The sequence below is a fragment of the Pogona vitticeps genome, chromosome 3 (genome assembly GCF_051106095.1).
Source record: "Pogona vitticeps strain Pit_001003342236 chromosome 3, PviZW2.1, whole genome shotgun sequence".
Taxonomy (NCBI): domain Eukaryota; kingdom Metazoa; phylum Chordata; class Lepidosauria; order Squamata; family Agamidae; genus Pogona; species Pogona vitticeps.
Genome location: NC_135785.1, coordinates 75,359,356 through 75,373,766, shown reverse-complemented (window position 1 = coordinate 75,373,766; position 14,411 = coordinate 75,359,356).

Here is a 14,411-nt window from a genome sequence, read left to right as displayed (position 1 = left end):
GCAGATCTCTCCACATTTTTCTCTGCACCAAAAAGGGAATAACCAAATTCCAAATCCCTCCAACAGCGGATTGGCTACCTGGCAGCACGTTAGAGGTTGGGATTCTGATGCCATACTTTGCCTCCAGGAAGAAGAGCCAGACTGTGTAGCCTTGGGAAAGGCACAGGGTCCCAGAGCCCCTCAAAAGAATGGAATGATAAACCACTTCAGAGCACCCTCTATCTAGAAAGCCCTGAAAAGGGTTAGTATAAATTGGACTTGACTTAATGGCATGAAATTACAGCGTACTTCATCAGATGACTCTTGTTGGTGTGTATTGGTTATTAATGTCTCATGGAGTCAGAATATAAGCGTAGAAGAAGGGCCTCGGGGGGGGGAATCCTCTACCTTTCAGATATCATTCACTCTGCAATATAACTTTGGATCAGTATAGTATATAACATTAATTCCACTGACATGGTTTGTTGTTGGGATGGCTGTGATTTTCAGTAAGGAATCAAGGAGGGATTTCAATTGCTGATTTCAATTTTTAAAACCCTGCTGAAATGTCTCTACTGCATCCCACTTCCAGTCCCCTAAGCCAATTCCCTTAAGAGGCTGACATGACAATGGCACTTAACTTATTCACATCACATCTGTCATCCTTCCACTTGCTGCATGTGCCAAAGATTGTTATATTTGGCTATGGGCATATATGCACAGATTTCAGACAGTTTGTGTATATACTTTAAACCAGTTGTGCCAGATGATTTCTATATTCCTAGAACACAAGATGTTGTCTTGATGAATAGTGAGGTAAACGCTCCAGCAATTTTACACATAAATGTGTCAGGTCTCTTTTACATAATGGAGAGAAGCCTTTTCAGGGACTGGATAAAACAGGGTTTATGAATCATGGCATTACATGCTTCCCATGAAAGAGAGAAGGAAAGGAAAGTGATTTTTCTCCAGAAAGTTCTCAAAATGCTGTATAGATTCCAGCCAAAACATTTTTTCCCAGGTTCTTCTCTCATTCTAATAGCAGTGGAGAGTTTTCCAGGAGGATTAACAAACAATGGGTTTAGAAAGGAAGGGAAGGACGATTTTATGAAATCATCCTGGCAGATTTTAAAGTTGTTTTTCACTAAAGGCAGACAAAATGCAAACATATAAAAACAAGATAAAGTTCCCGTCTCTTCTTATTTTGAGTTAGGATATTCTCTTTACAAAATTATTTCATATTTACTGTATTGTGATGGTAATATAAAATTGCCAGAAACAATACATTACATTCACTAGGTTTCCATGAATGGATAAACTACCTCCATATATTTTATTTAATTTATTTATTTAACTTATATACCGCCCACTCTACCCAACTGTCTCTCGGCGGCTTACAACAATTAAAATACAATTAAAAAGATAAAGCAATTAAAATACAGTTAAAATACAATTAAAATATATACTCTAAAAATTGCCATCAGGATCCACAGTTGATATTATTTCAATTAAAAGCCTTCTGGAATAGGAAGGTTTTGACCTGGCACCGGAATGTCATCAGTGTCGACGCCAGACGAATCTCAATTGGGATGGCATTCGATAGTCTGGGGGCAGCTGACTTGTCTACATCCCTCTTACCTCCTTGAGGGATGGCTCTTTCAAAAGGGCTCCCTGGCTAGATCTTAACTGTTAGGTAGGTTCATATGGAAGGAGGCAATCCTTCAGGTATCTAGGGCCCAAGCCATTTAGGGCTTTACTGTATATGTCAAAACAAGCACTTTGAATTGGGCCCGGTCAGCAACTGGTAGCCAATGTAATTTAAACAGAATCGGCTTGATATGTTCCCTACTGGCCCCAGCACTCACCAGCCACACAGCTCAATTCTGGACCAGTTGCAGTCGCCGGACCATTTTCAAAAGCAGCTCCACATAGAGCTCATTGCAGAAATCAATACGAGATGTTACCAGTGCATGTGTAGTCAGGAGACTCCACTCGTCCAGGTAGGGCTGTAGCTGGTATAATTTCCGCAGCTGAAGGAAGGCGCCCCTGGCCACTGAGTCCACATGGGCTTCCAGAGTTAGACTGGGGTCCAGGAGCACCCCCAAGCTGCGGACCTGATAATGTCCCTTAGGGGGAGTGTAACCCCACTCAGGGCAGGGAAATGGCCCTCCAACCTGTCCGGCGAAGCACCCACTAATAGCACTTCCATCCTGTCTGGATTGAGTTTCAATTTATTAACCCTCATCCAGTCCATTATCAGGTCCAGACACGAGTTCAGCACAGAAACCGCCTCACTTGGATTGGTGGAAAACAAGAGGTAGAGCTGAGTGTCATCAACATATTGCTGACTCCTCAGCCCAGACCTCCTGATGACCTCTCCCAGTGGTTCCATGTAGATGTTAAAACAACATGGGAGACAGTATCGAGCCCTGAGGAACTCCATGAGCACCAACGCCATGGGACAGAGCAACTGTCCCCCAGCACCACCCTCTGGACACGGTGAGCTAGGAAGGAGCGGAACCACCATAAAGCGGTGTCCCCAACTTCAAACCCAGCTAGGCTATCCAGCCTATCCAAAAAGACACCATGGTCGATGGTGTCGAAAGCCACTGAGAGGTCCAGGAGTATCAACAGGGTCACACTCACCCTGTCTCTCTCCCATATGGTATGGAGACTGCCTTGGTACAGGGCGACCAAGGCAGTCTCCATACCGAAACCCAGCCTGAAACCTGATTGAAATGGATTCAGAAAATCTGTTTCATCCAGAAGTGCCTGGAGTTGCCCGGACACAACCTGTTCCAACACCTTGCCCAAAAAAGGAAGGTTGGCCACTGGTCGGTAGTTAACCACCAGCCTTGGGTCCAGGTTAGGCTTTTTAAGGGGTGGCCAAATTACCACCTCTTTCAAAGTGCTAGGGACCACTCCCTATCTCAAAGAGGTATTCATGGCCTCCTGGACCCAAGTGCGAACCCCCCTGACAGATCTTCCAATTAGCCAGGATGGGTAAGGGTAGAACAGAGTGGTGGTGGAATGGACAGATCCAAGCACCCTGTCCACATCCTCAGGTCTCAACAATTGAAACTTATCCATTAATACTTGACCTGAGCATGGCACACTGGACACATCCTCTGATTATGCATTAATGGTGCAGTGCAACCCACTGCGAATCTGAGCGATTTTCCCCTCAAAATGAATGGCAAACTCATCACAGCGAGCTGATGAGCAAGTCCAGGACCTTCACTGGATTTTCCAGTTGAAGAAGATCCCAGACCGCCCGACACAGCTCTGCTGGACAACATTCTGAGGAAGCAATACAACTGGAAAATATTGCCATTTTGCCAGTCGTATTGCCACAAAATAGGCCCGATAATAGGCTCGAAGTTGTGTTTGATCGGACTCCCAGGGGGATTTCCTCCACCTGTGCTCCAGCAGTCTCCTCTCTTGCTTCATCGCCCGCAGTTCAGAAGTATACCAAAGAGCTGTCTGGGCTCTGTGTGCTTAGGTGCAATCGTGTCAACCACCTGAGTATCTCCCTATTTCATAGGGTGACCTGAGCCTCGACAGGAACACCAACCATATCAGACAAATAATCTTCCAGAGCATTCAGGAAACCATCCGGATCCATTAGTCTCTGGGGGCTGATCTGCCACCCTTGCAGAGGGGAGAAGCTAATAGACTAAACTTGACCAGGAAGTGGTCTGACCATGGCAATGGGGTCACAGTCAGCCCCTCCACATCCAAACCGCCATCTTCCAGTCCTGTTGAGAAAACCAGGTCCAAAGTATGGCCCTTCTCATGTGTTGGGCTGATGACACATTGAGACATCCCCATGGTTGTCATGGCAGCCATGAGGTCCTGAGCCGCCCCAAGGCAGCCTCTGCATGGATGTTGAGGTCCCCCAGCACCAACAGCCTGGGAGTCCTCAACACCAGGTCTAAGACTATATGAATGATCCTGCAGTTCAGCAGGGAATTCCATCCAGTGGAAGCTGATGAGACTATTTTGGCAATCTCCCTTCAGTCTTCTGCCATGGGACCAGATGGCCCCACAGCAGGTAGGTACAGTTTTTCAGTGCCTATTTCAACCAAAATCTTCAGCTCACCACTGCTCACTCATCACATCCCTGCAGAAATGCCAGGGAAGTGGGACCTTTTACGTGCAATGCATGCATCACTGAACATAGGAGCATAGGATAATTGAATTATAGAACTCGAAGATACCCCAAGGGTCATCGGTCCCAACTCTTTGAGGAAACAGGAAAGTCACAGCTAGAGCATCTCAGATGGCCCTTAAATCTCTTTTAAAATTTCCAGAGAAAGTGAGTCTGCCATCTTCTGAGGAAGTTCATTCCAATGTTGAACAGTTCTTGCTGTCCGGAAATTCTTTCTCATGTTTAGCTGAGATGTCCTTGTAATTTGAATCCAGAGCTTCAGATCCTACCTCGTAGAGCCCCAGAAGTCATGTTTTCTCCATCTTCCATGTGACAGCCCCTAAAATATTTAAGGATGGCTATCATATTACTTCTCAGGCTTCTTGTTTCTAGGAACACACCCACCTCCCTCCACCATTCTTCATTGTAATTCATTTCCAGAGCTTTTGCCATCTTAGTTGCAATGACCTCTTTACTTGTTAGCTTGGAATGTCAGTGTTTCCCCAAAGAACTCACTAGTAACAAAACCGTTACACGGCAGACTGAGAAAAAAGTGACTTTGTATGTTGTCCACAGACCACTTCAGAATGTAACTCACTAGCCATGGTGCTACAACAAGCAATTCTTAGTTCATCTTCCTTTATATGAGTTATGGACTGGCTCTGAGTTGTTCTAAAAATAATACATAGTACACAGCTGGGAAGGACAAAGGAGTGGCAACATGCCCCAGGTTTAAATCACTGCCAAAAGAGACAAATAACTGCCAAAATGAAAAGAAAGCTTTCAGATATCCTTTATCTGGAAACATGCACACACAGAGAGGGAAAGGGAGCAACAGGGAGAGAGGGAGAGTGTGTGTAGGGGCACACGGATCACGATGTGAAGTGGAACACAGAAAGGAGAATACATCATTCACAGTCCACAGTGAGGTAATGAAAGCATCCAGTTCCTTATAGGTATCAGAAAAGTTACTTTTGGTCACTGCTTTTGATGCAAAATGGCCCTCTATAGGGATAAAATGAGGGATCTGGAAGTTGTCATCTGGCAAAGTAACTTTTATAAGGCGCAGTACACCTGAAGATAATTTTAGGGGAGGTGAGCTCGAGACCATTACAATTTCCTTCAGTGCTATTTTTCCAGATTGCATTGGTTTGCTGAAAGGATTACATTCAAATGCTCGCCATTCAAAGCTTGCAGATCCGGGTGGTTTTATTTTTGAAACAAATTCCCACTATTTGTCAAATGAAAGGTCTGCCTCTTCCTCCTCCTCCTCCTCCTCCTCCTTCTCCTTTTTTGGCTTGATTTCTTAATTTTGCTCTCACACTGTGAAAAATATTTTTTAGGAATGATGAGTGCAGGAAAGGCGACAATAAAAAAGCAATAAAAGCCTGCTTTTGTTCTGTGTTACTTATTTGCACAGCAAGAGGACTGGATGAAGGAGCTGAAAATGATTTCAGCATGCCTCACCCTTTGTTGCCAAATATTTCCAGGCTCCCACGCAACAATTCAAACATTCTGTAGAGTATGTTGCAGCCATTAAAGCAGACAAAACCTGATGTCAGGTACCTGGTTTTTAAACATGTGATTTTTATGTACATGAAGAAAGCAAACTTCCATGTTCATCTCCTTGCAATGCTAGATCCTTTGCTTCCTGCCACATCCTCTACTTCTGAATACTAGATCATTTGTTTTGTTTAAACAGCCCTACCAGAACTAGTCAGGCTCAAAGGAAGGAGAGACTCTGCTATGGCTATAAACAAGAAAAAGAACAGGGTGTGAGAGAGTCACCTGAAGTAGCCATTAACCCCTGGAGACTGATGGAGAAAGCAGGAAGCCGGATTCTGCACATATAAGTGACTGTGAAATCCTGTTTTATTCCATTTGAAATGTGCCTGCCAATTCTTCAAGGAAGTGTTGCTAGATCTGAGAAGGGCTTTTTTAAAAGGATGCACAGAATGTATCCCAAAACAAGGGTTAATAATGACAATTGCACAGTTCTTAAGAGCATGTGTTCTGGACGTATGTGCATGTTCTTCTAGAAGATCACACAGAAATTTCAGAATATTTCCATGCATGGAAGAAACGACAAGGGTAAAAATGTAAACGGAATGTAAATGGAATTTGTATAGCCCACTGTTGTCTTTAAAAAACATATTTAATTATTTCTGTCCTTTTACTGCCTTGGGACGCAAGGTTGCAACAAAGATACTGTACTGGTTGAAAACTAGGCAAAACCTTGACCAATTTATCAAGGAAAATGGAAGTCATGGATTATTCCTGGGATTTTAATTTTGACATCTGGGAACATGTTGTTCATCTTTTTTTCCCCTTCCCAGTCCATTATTTCAGAAATGTGACATATATTTTGTGCAACAGAAGTGTATATATACATTCAAATTCCATTGTAACGACTGGGAGAAAAATAAGACCGCCAAATTGCTGTCATGCCATTTTGATGTGGTGAAGCTGTACTTACGAAAACCATATGTTGTTTCATTTCAATTAAAGGTTTGATGATGAGCCCTAGGAGGCTACAGGCCTCTCCTCATGTAAGTAATTCTTAACTCATATGAGTAATGGAAATGAAATTATTTATGACAGCAGCAGGAAAGTATGTCAAAATGACTCACAACCCTAGTACACTATATGTAACTGTTAAAGCAGAGAGACCTGCAACCCATTACTACCCCAATTCTGTCTGTGTTGCACTAAGAAGGCATAATGTGTTGTTGGATTCTATCAGTGTTACATAATCTGTCCATACCTTAAAAGCCACCTATAAAAGTTTCAGCTGGCATTTGTAGCTCATCTATCGGCATATCTGGCAAGCTGCTAGAGCAGCCATTACTAGTACCAGTTAGACGAAAAGAAAAATAGCTTCCATGATTGCGATGTAAATTTACAGTTGCAATTAAGTGAGCATATCGGTTCGGACATTGTGCATTGAGAACATTAAATGACACTCATTTAGCTATTGAAATGAGGGGAGTTTGAGGATGGGAGGGTGTCTGCAAAGAGAACGATGCAGTTGAATTGGCTGCAGGCTGAAAGCACGTCTTCTGCACAAAGGTGACTGCACTGCTTGACCCTTAGTTCCGCATCATGAAATCTGTTTACAAATAATTATTTTAAATGTACAAAATCTTTGTGCCTCTGCCACGATTCTGCTCTTGATCCAGCAATAATTGTACATTCATGGGTAACTGAACACACCTCCTAGTGGTTTAGATGTATGTGGGGGGTGGGGTCAACAGGTCTATCAGTTTCACAGCTTGGATAAGTTACTTTTTGGAACTCCCACTTTCAGAATTCCTGTGTAGTGGTCATGCTCAAAAAAAAAAATCTCCACATCTTTATGTGTTACTTCTGTTATCATAAGGGAAGAATTTGGGACAATTCTGTTAAAAAAAACTAAATGGTTTGAATTGCAATGAATTGCAAATGCAATTGGTTTAGTTGGTTTCTCTCAGGGAAACAAAAACCACATTGTTTGTCTTCTTCTTAAAGGGCTATGAGCATACAGTGTAAGAGCTGAGCAATTCATACAATACATAACTCCATTCTCTGGTGAGGGCAATAGAAAATTGCTCTTCCATCTTATCAGGTATGCAGTGATCATCCAGATGCACCTTGATGGCAACTTGTGATTCCTGAGCCTTGCTACTGTGAGACTGGGCGACAAGATAGGGTCTGCACTTGGGGCAAACCTGTCACACAGACTCAGAGTTGTGGGGCTCTTGCAAAAAAAATCGGTTTCTTCCACACTAGGAATCAATACTCATTGATTTAGGCTGTCTCATCAGACACCTCAATAGAAGGGGGAAGAATGTCCGCTCCGGCGTGGTACTGGATAGCCATGTCAGGGATGCTTTAGGGTATGGCTTTTGTAAATGTGTGTAAGTATAATTGTTAGTTAAAGTCCTCACTGGTCACAGCTTTGGATAGTGTGACTGAAAAGTTGGGTGAGTTCATGATTGACATGTGGTGCCAAAACTTAGGCCATCTCTCTGTCAGGTCGAGACAATCGGTGACTAGATGAGAGGTGGTTTGGCATGGGAGGACCTCCCAGCCAGTTGCCCACTTAGGGTCATGAGGCTCGGTGGGATGAATTGGTTGGGGGGTACCATTTCACAGAGCACCTGAAGGCATGCTGTACAGCAGGCAGCACGATTCAGAATTAGGAGCTCACCCTGCTTTAGGAAGTGTCTGGAGATCAAAGTTCTTCTGGACATGGAAGAGTATCGCACTATGGTAGGCCCCCTTGTAGTTTGGAGGAATATAGTTTTAAATAGACACACACCAAGCACAGAAGAACTAGTTAGAAGAAGAGGCAAGCAACCCATCCAAGGCTTCTCATTCATAAAAGTTGTTGCAACAAGGCAGTTGTTGATAACTCGTACAAATCACCTAGAAACTATTGTTTTGTGATTACATAAAATTGAAATTAAGTTAAAAGAAAGATTGATATTGTGCCTTAGAGACCAACAATCAACTGCTGTTGGTTTTTTTAAAAAAAGTTCTATTGACTTTACTGAGACTTAGTCCCATTTCAGGAGATGTATGGTTACTGTTGCCAAGAGTAAATGTGACTAGATGTTTCTGATAAGTTACTGGGAAAGAAATGATACGGAACACATGGGCCATTTATTTCAGATGTTAGCTTAAATTCAGTTGTAAGCCCCAACTAGAGTAGAATAGTCCCAGTTAATCATTTAGTCAGTCAACACTTAAGAACAATTGCACTGATTCAGTGGGTCCAGTGAAGTTGAGACTAATAACTGAAAGTAGGTCATTAGGTTTAGGCTTGAGCTGTTCTTTTGTTGGAAGAAGATATATATTAATGTTTGTTTTGTGTAAGCTAGTCACAGAAGCCAGGTTGACAATGTTGTGAAGGTTTTATTTTATGTAATTCACATTGTAGATTAAACATTATCCAGAATATGACTCTCCTTTATATGTGAAAACTAGAACTTTTCCTTAAAAGTATGAGTGACAGGGTGTATTTACCAATATGCTTCCAAACAAGCTGTGAGTTGACCAGTGGCGAGGGACTGAATAGCACTGATATTTTGCCAAAGTGGGATCAACATTCTTAAGCCTTCAGGACCTTGACAAAATGAAATTGCTACAGTAGATAAGAAAGTCTGGATTGGCTAACTCAGTTCCCTAAGTGAAAATAAAAAATGAAGCTGAGCCATGCCTCTCTAGTCCGAGATAGCGAGGGGGGAAAAAAAAGTCCAAATGGCACAGTCTTCTTAAGTAGGGGGAAAAAAAACCAAATACCATCCCACAGCAGATGGTACCAGAGCAACACGGCATTCTTTCAGACAGTGGAAGGCTAGTGCATAACTAGACCATGACCATGTGGTGAGGATTGAAATGCTGGCAGTTGCACACAACCTGGGCATACAAAGGAAATAAAATGGATTCTGAATTTCAGCTCATGACATAGTGAAACCAATACAAAGCAACCAGCCAGCCAGACAAACGACAAAAGGGGGGGAAAAGAAGAAAACCTTAATGACACTGTCATGATACAGAGTTATATTTCCTATTTATTCATTTATTTATGTCACCTTGCTTTTTTTGGACAATCGGACATTATTCTTGAGCAGAGAAAATGTTTACCCTGTTTTGACACACACACACACTCTCTCACACACAGAGAGTGAACCGGTGAGCTTGATACACAGTGCAAATGTAAGAGAACTAAAAGCAAGATAATCCTGCTTTTCTCAGGTTGCTAATCAGTGACTGAAATCCTGTGGCTTGACATAATAAGTCACAAAGAAGGCCCATTGAATCAGTGGGGATTTAGTGATTTGATTCTTCAGAAAGTTCCAATGATCCAATGGGGCTAGTTTAGTTGCAACTTGCTATACTAAGGTCCGTTGCAGCTAGAATAAGCCCTTTTGAATCAATGAAACCTACAGAGGAGTTGCCTCACCAAATCCTCATGGATCCAGTGGGCCTCCTCTAGTGCAACTTGCTACATTAAGCAACAGGATTTCAGCCAGTGAGATACCATGTCACGATTGTTTTGAAACATCTGTAATTTCATTCCCATTTCTCCACTTGGTTTCTCAGCTATAGAGCCAGCATTCATGCTAGTGATTTGTGACATTGTGAATGTCCACCACTGTTCCTTTTATGCCATATACTCTCTACCGTGGGCTACTGTACATTTTTCCAGCACTCGCTCTGCTGTCTTTATAGTCCAATTATGCCGTTAGACATAGCTAATGAATCACTGTAATCATCGTAAAGGTTCTAATATGTACAAACTGCCAGAAAGTCTTAACTGTTCCAGACCCTCTTAAACCGTATTCATTGTAGACATTTGGCTAACATGACAAGAGTTTTGAACAACAGAGAATTGATGTAACTTATGACACTGCTGAAAATAGGATTTGTCAACTAAATTGTCATGATCCAGCAAACGTCTGATCTTATTTCAGATCAGCTACTTTAGATGTGTATTTGATCTTTAGCAAAATGTAAATACTGCACTGAAGGTTCTCCTTATATAAAAGCCTCATCATCGTTAAGACTTAGGTTTTAACTTAACAGCTTCAAGCAAGGAGACTTCATTCATGTTATGGAACTTCCGCTTCTCCTCTTTTCCCTGAATATGATCCAGAGAGTCCCACAACTCTTTCGGGCAAATTTGGATTGAGGGTGATGAAGTGGGACAGAGAAATCCATTCCACTAAGATTATCCATTCTGCTGGAGAATGAATGCATAGAAGCCTTGGAATATCATCTGTATGTTTCTAATTATCTACAGTGTGGTGGCCATGGTAATTCTAGAATATCCTTGTACTATAGCTAATCCAGGGGGGATTTGGTACAGCAGACCTCAAGGAGTGACATATAGCTCATAAGCCATATGTAGCTCCTGAGACTGTTTGTGTCCACCTAGGTTGCCCTGTTGCTCCCACAGCCACTTGTATCACTCAAAATGGCAGTTCAGTGGTGCCTCACTAGACGATGATAATCTGTTCCACTGAAATAGCTGTTTAGCGAAATCATTGTCTAGTGAAAAGCATTTCCCTATTGGAATGCATTGAAACCTGTTTAATGTGTTCCAATGGGGAAGAATCGTCGTTGTCTAGCAAAGATCAGCCATAGGAAAGCTGCTTTGCGAACCACCGATCAGCTGTTTAAATAGCTGTCTTGTGAAGCTTAGGTCCTGAAAACACCTGTTTTGCGAGCGCGGAGGGAGCTGTCAAAATTGTTGTCTAGCAAAAATTGGTTTGCGAAGCCAAACATTGTCCAGCGAAATTCCATTATAGGAATCACTGTTTTGCGAATCGCTATAATGATTGCAAAAAGCCAATGTCTAGCGGGGTAACTGTCTAGTGAGGCACCACTGTAGTGCCACTCTATCCCTCTACTTGACTCTGAAAATTCTGCCAACATTCTCCAACCCCCAAGAAAATTTCTGCACCTTTTCTGCATTTTGGTGCATCCTTGATACCTAAACATTTAGGTAAGCCCCTAGATGCAATAGATTTTCTCCTCTTTGAAAGTAACAATTGGATTTAGTTCTTCTAGTTTAATCATATTGCATAACTTTTACGCTTCAAAGTTTTCCACAGACAGGTATATATTTTATTCTCCTTAATCACTGACCATATTTGTTTTTATTCCCATGTCCTTTTTATTTATGTATATTGGAAAATTAGAAGCGAGAGGAATTTGTGCTATTAAAACGCTCACAACTATGGGAGACAAAGAATGAATAGAAAAAGTAATAAATAACACAGATACAGGAAAATACATTCAAAACAAGAAAAATAATTGGGAAAATCTAAAAGAACAAATTCAAGAACAAGCAAACATGAAAATCCACTGTCCTCTAGGGATAAACTATATACGTATATAATTATGGGAGGCACTCATGTGGAAAACTGAACATTTTTAAAAGCCAGGAAGGCTCTGAGAAGAAGCGGAGGGGAGAAGCATGTGACGTGCTGGGGTAAGATTTAAAAACTGATGCCAGGAAAAAAAAAAGATGGAAATAAATGAAATAAAATACATTAATTGAACACTGGGATGAAAGCAAATGCAATTAGCTTGAGGAGTGAAGGGGTAAAAAGAATATAGGGTGCTATTTTTATTAGGACACTGATGTAAAGGGGATGCATTTGGGCACTTCGGATGTTTGTAGTGCATAAACATTGGTGCAAAATAAACGAGAGGTGGTTTGAATACTTTGCTTACAATCCGTGTGCTAATTCAATTTCCTGGGGACAGAACACTTACACATACTGCCGAACAATTATCATGTCCTTCCCAGTTCAGCATTTTAGGCACCAATCATTAAGTCCCTTATTTTGCAAGTGTCCCAGTGAAGTAATTTGGCTTTCTCCAGAGCAAAGGCTTTCAGCGGGCTCCTATTCTCAGTGATGGACAAAGTGATCCTTGTACCATAGCTAATCTTCCAATTATACGTCCCAGCAGCAGCATAGGTCAAATAGGAAGCAAATGTAATAGTCCCCAAAACTGTGAGAGAAATTCAATAAACTGAGCAGATTAATCCTAAGTCATTTTTCCTCCTTCATTGCAAGGTGACTTTTGGTCATCACTTTTTGGTGGGGATCTGCATTGCCTTGTGGAGCCTGTGCAACATGCATTCAGCGTATGTGCAGCTCACAAGCAGGCGCCATCCAGACTTTACAAAAGTTATTTTTATGGATTACAAAGGTCGTACAGTGCCGTGTGGAAAAAGGAAGAACACAGGGATATCTGCAAGGTGAAGGGAGGCAAACCCTGTGGACCAGCTGCCTGCTGCCATTTCTGCTTCACCAGTGGACAGACAGACAGACAGACAGACAGACAGACAGACAGACACACACACACACACACACACACACACACACACACACACATTGAGTGCATCCACTTCCTGGTGCAAAGCTGATGTATGGGTAGGCCTGCTGCAAGGGCAGGATCAGCTCCAAAGAGAGGGGTGATGTGAAAGAGAGTCAATTCAGGGTGGAAGAGTGAAGGCCTGCCTGCTGCTCAAGAGGGGAGGAGACAGCATGTACCTAATATTTGTCTGCAAGAAATCTGAATGGCCAAAGCAGAGATACCCAACAAGCTGGAAACAAGGATGACTGCAAACTTCCTCCTATCTCTCTTCTGATTCCTCACTCTGTCTTTCCCCCCTCTTCATTCAAAAAAGGAAAAAAGGAAGGGGGAGGAAACAAGCAGATGCAGGCACCAGGTATGAGGAGGAAGAGAGGATTCAAGATGCTGCCAGTTTCCTGGCTGCTCTTCCTCTCTTTCTGCTTCAGTAGCTTCAAACACAAAGGCTACAGATTCCTCCATATCCGCTCAAGTGATCACACACCCTGAACTGATGCAAATGAATTTGATTTTGTAAAAAAAAAAGTAGTAGCTCCAGCAATGGAGGGAAAAATCCTGTAACTCTGGGTTGCTTTTCATTGATTTTACCTCATTTAATCAATGGAAAATAACACAAATCTGACTCTTCCAATACTGGAGCATTTCCCACATTCTTTGTCAATGTAGTTGCGCCATTAATGGGAGTGGACAATACTGAGCTAGATAAAACAATAGTTTGACTTCAGCATGAAAACATTTTCTCTTTGGACTACAATTCCCATAATCCTGCTGGCTGTTGGATTCTGGGAACTACGGCCCACTAAAGTAATATTTCCAAGCTGGATGTCTGACTCACATAAGGCAGCTTCTTCTGTATTACTTGTATGTGTACACATAGCTAGGTATGCACAAATTTGATTCCTGTGTTGAAATAGGTTGAATGCAAATACATTATTGTTGTTCGATACCCTTGAATACTGCATTCTGGGAAAGTAATGAACACTATAATTAGCAGTAGCAGCAGCAATATTGTGCAAAGTAAGATGTACTTCATGGTATATCCCAGAGAAGAAACAGGCAAACTTCAAGAGATCACTATCAACAAGAGCTGTCAAGTTTTAGTGCTTTCTCTCCTTTACCATTAAATTTATGTATCATCCTGCCTAGTTCTTCTTGATCTAAAACTGGATTTTTAAACAAAGTACAAAAAATTTTGAAAACATATAGGACATAGCTACTTCTTCAAAAACAAGTTGGCAAGAAGATGATGGCTTTTTAAAGCTGAATTTAGCAACAGTCACTTAAGTTTGCAAGTTCAGTTTAAATCTAGGAAAAAAATGAATTGGAAATATTTGTCGACCCCCAGGGGATGGGTGAGAATTTCAGTTCAGTGCAGTTCTGATCAGAATTAATCAAGACTTGCAGGATT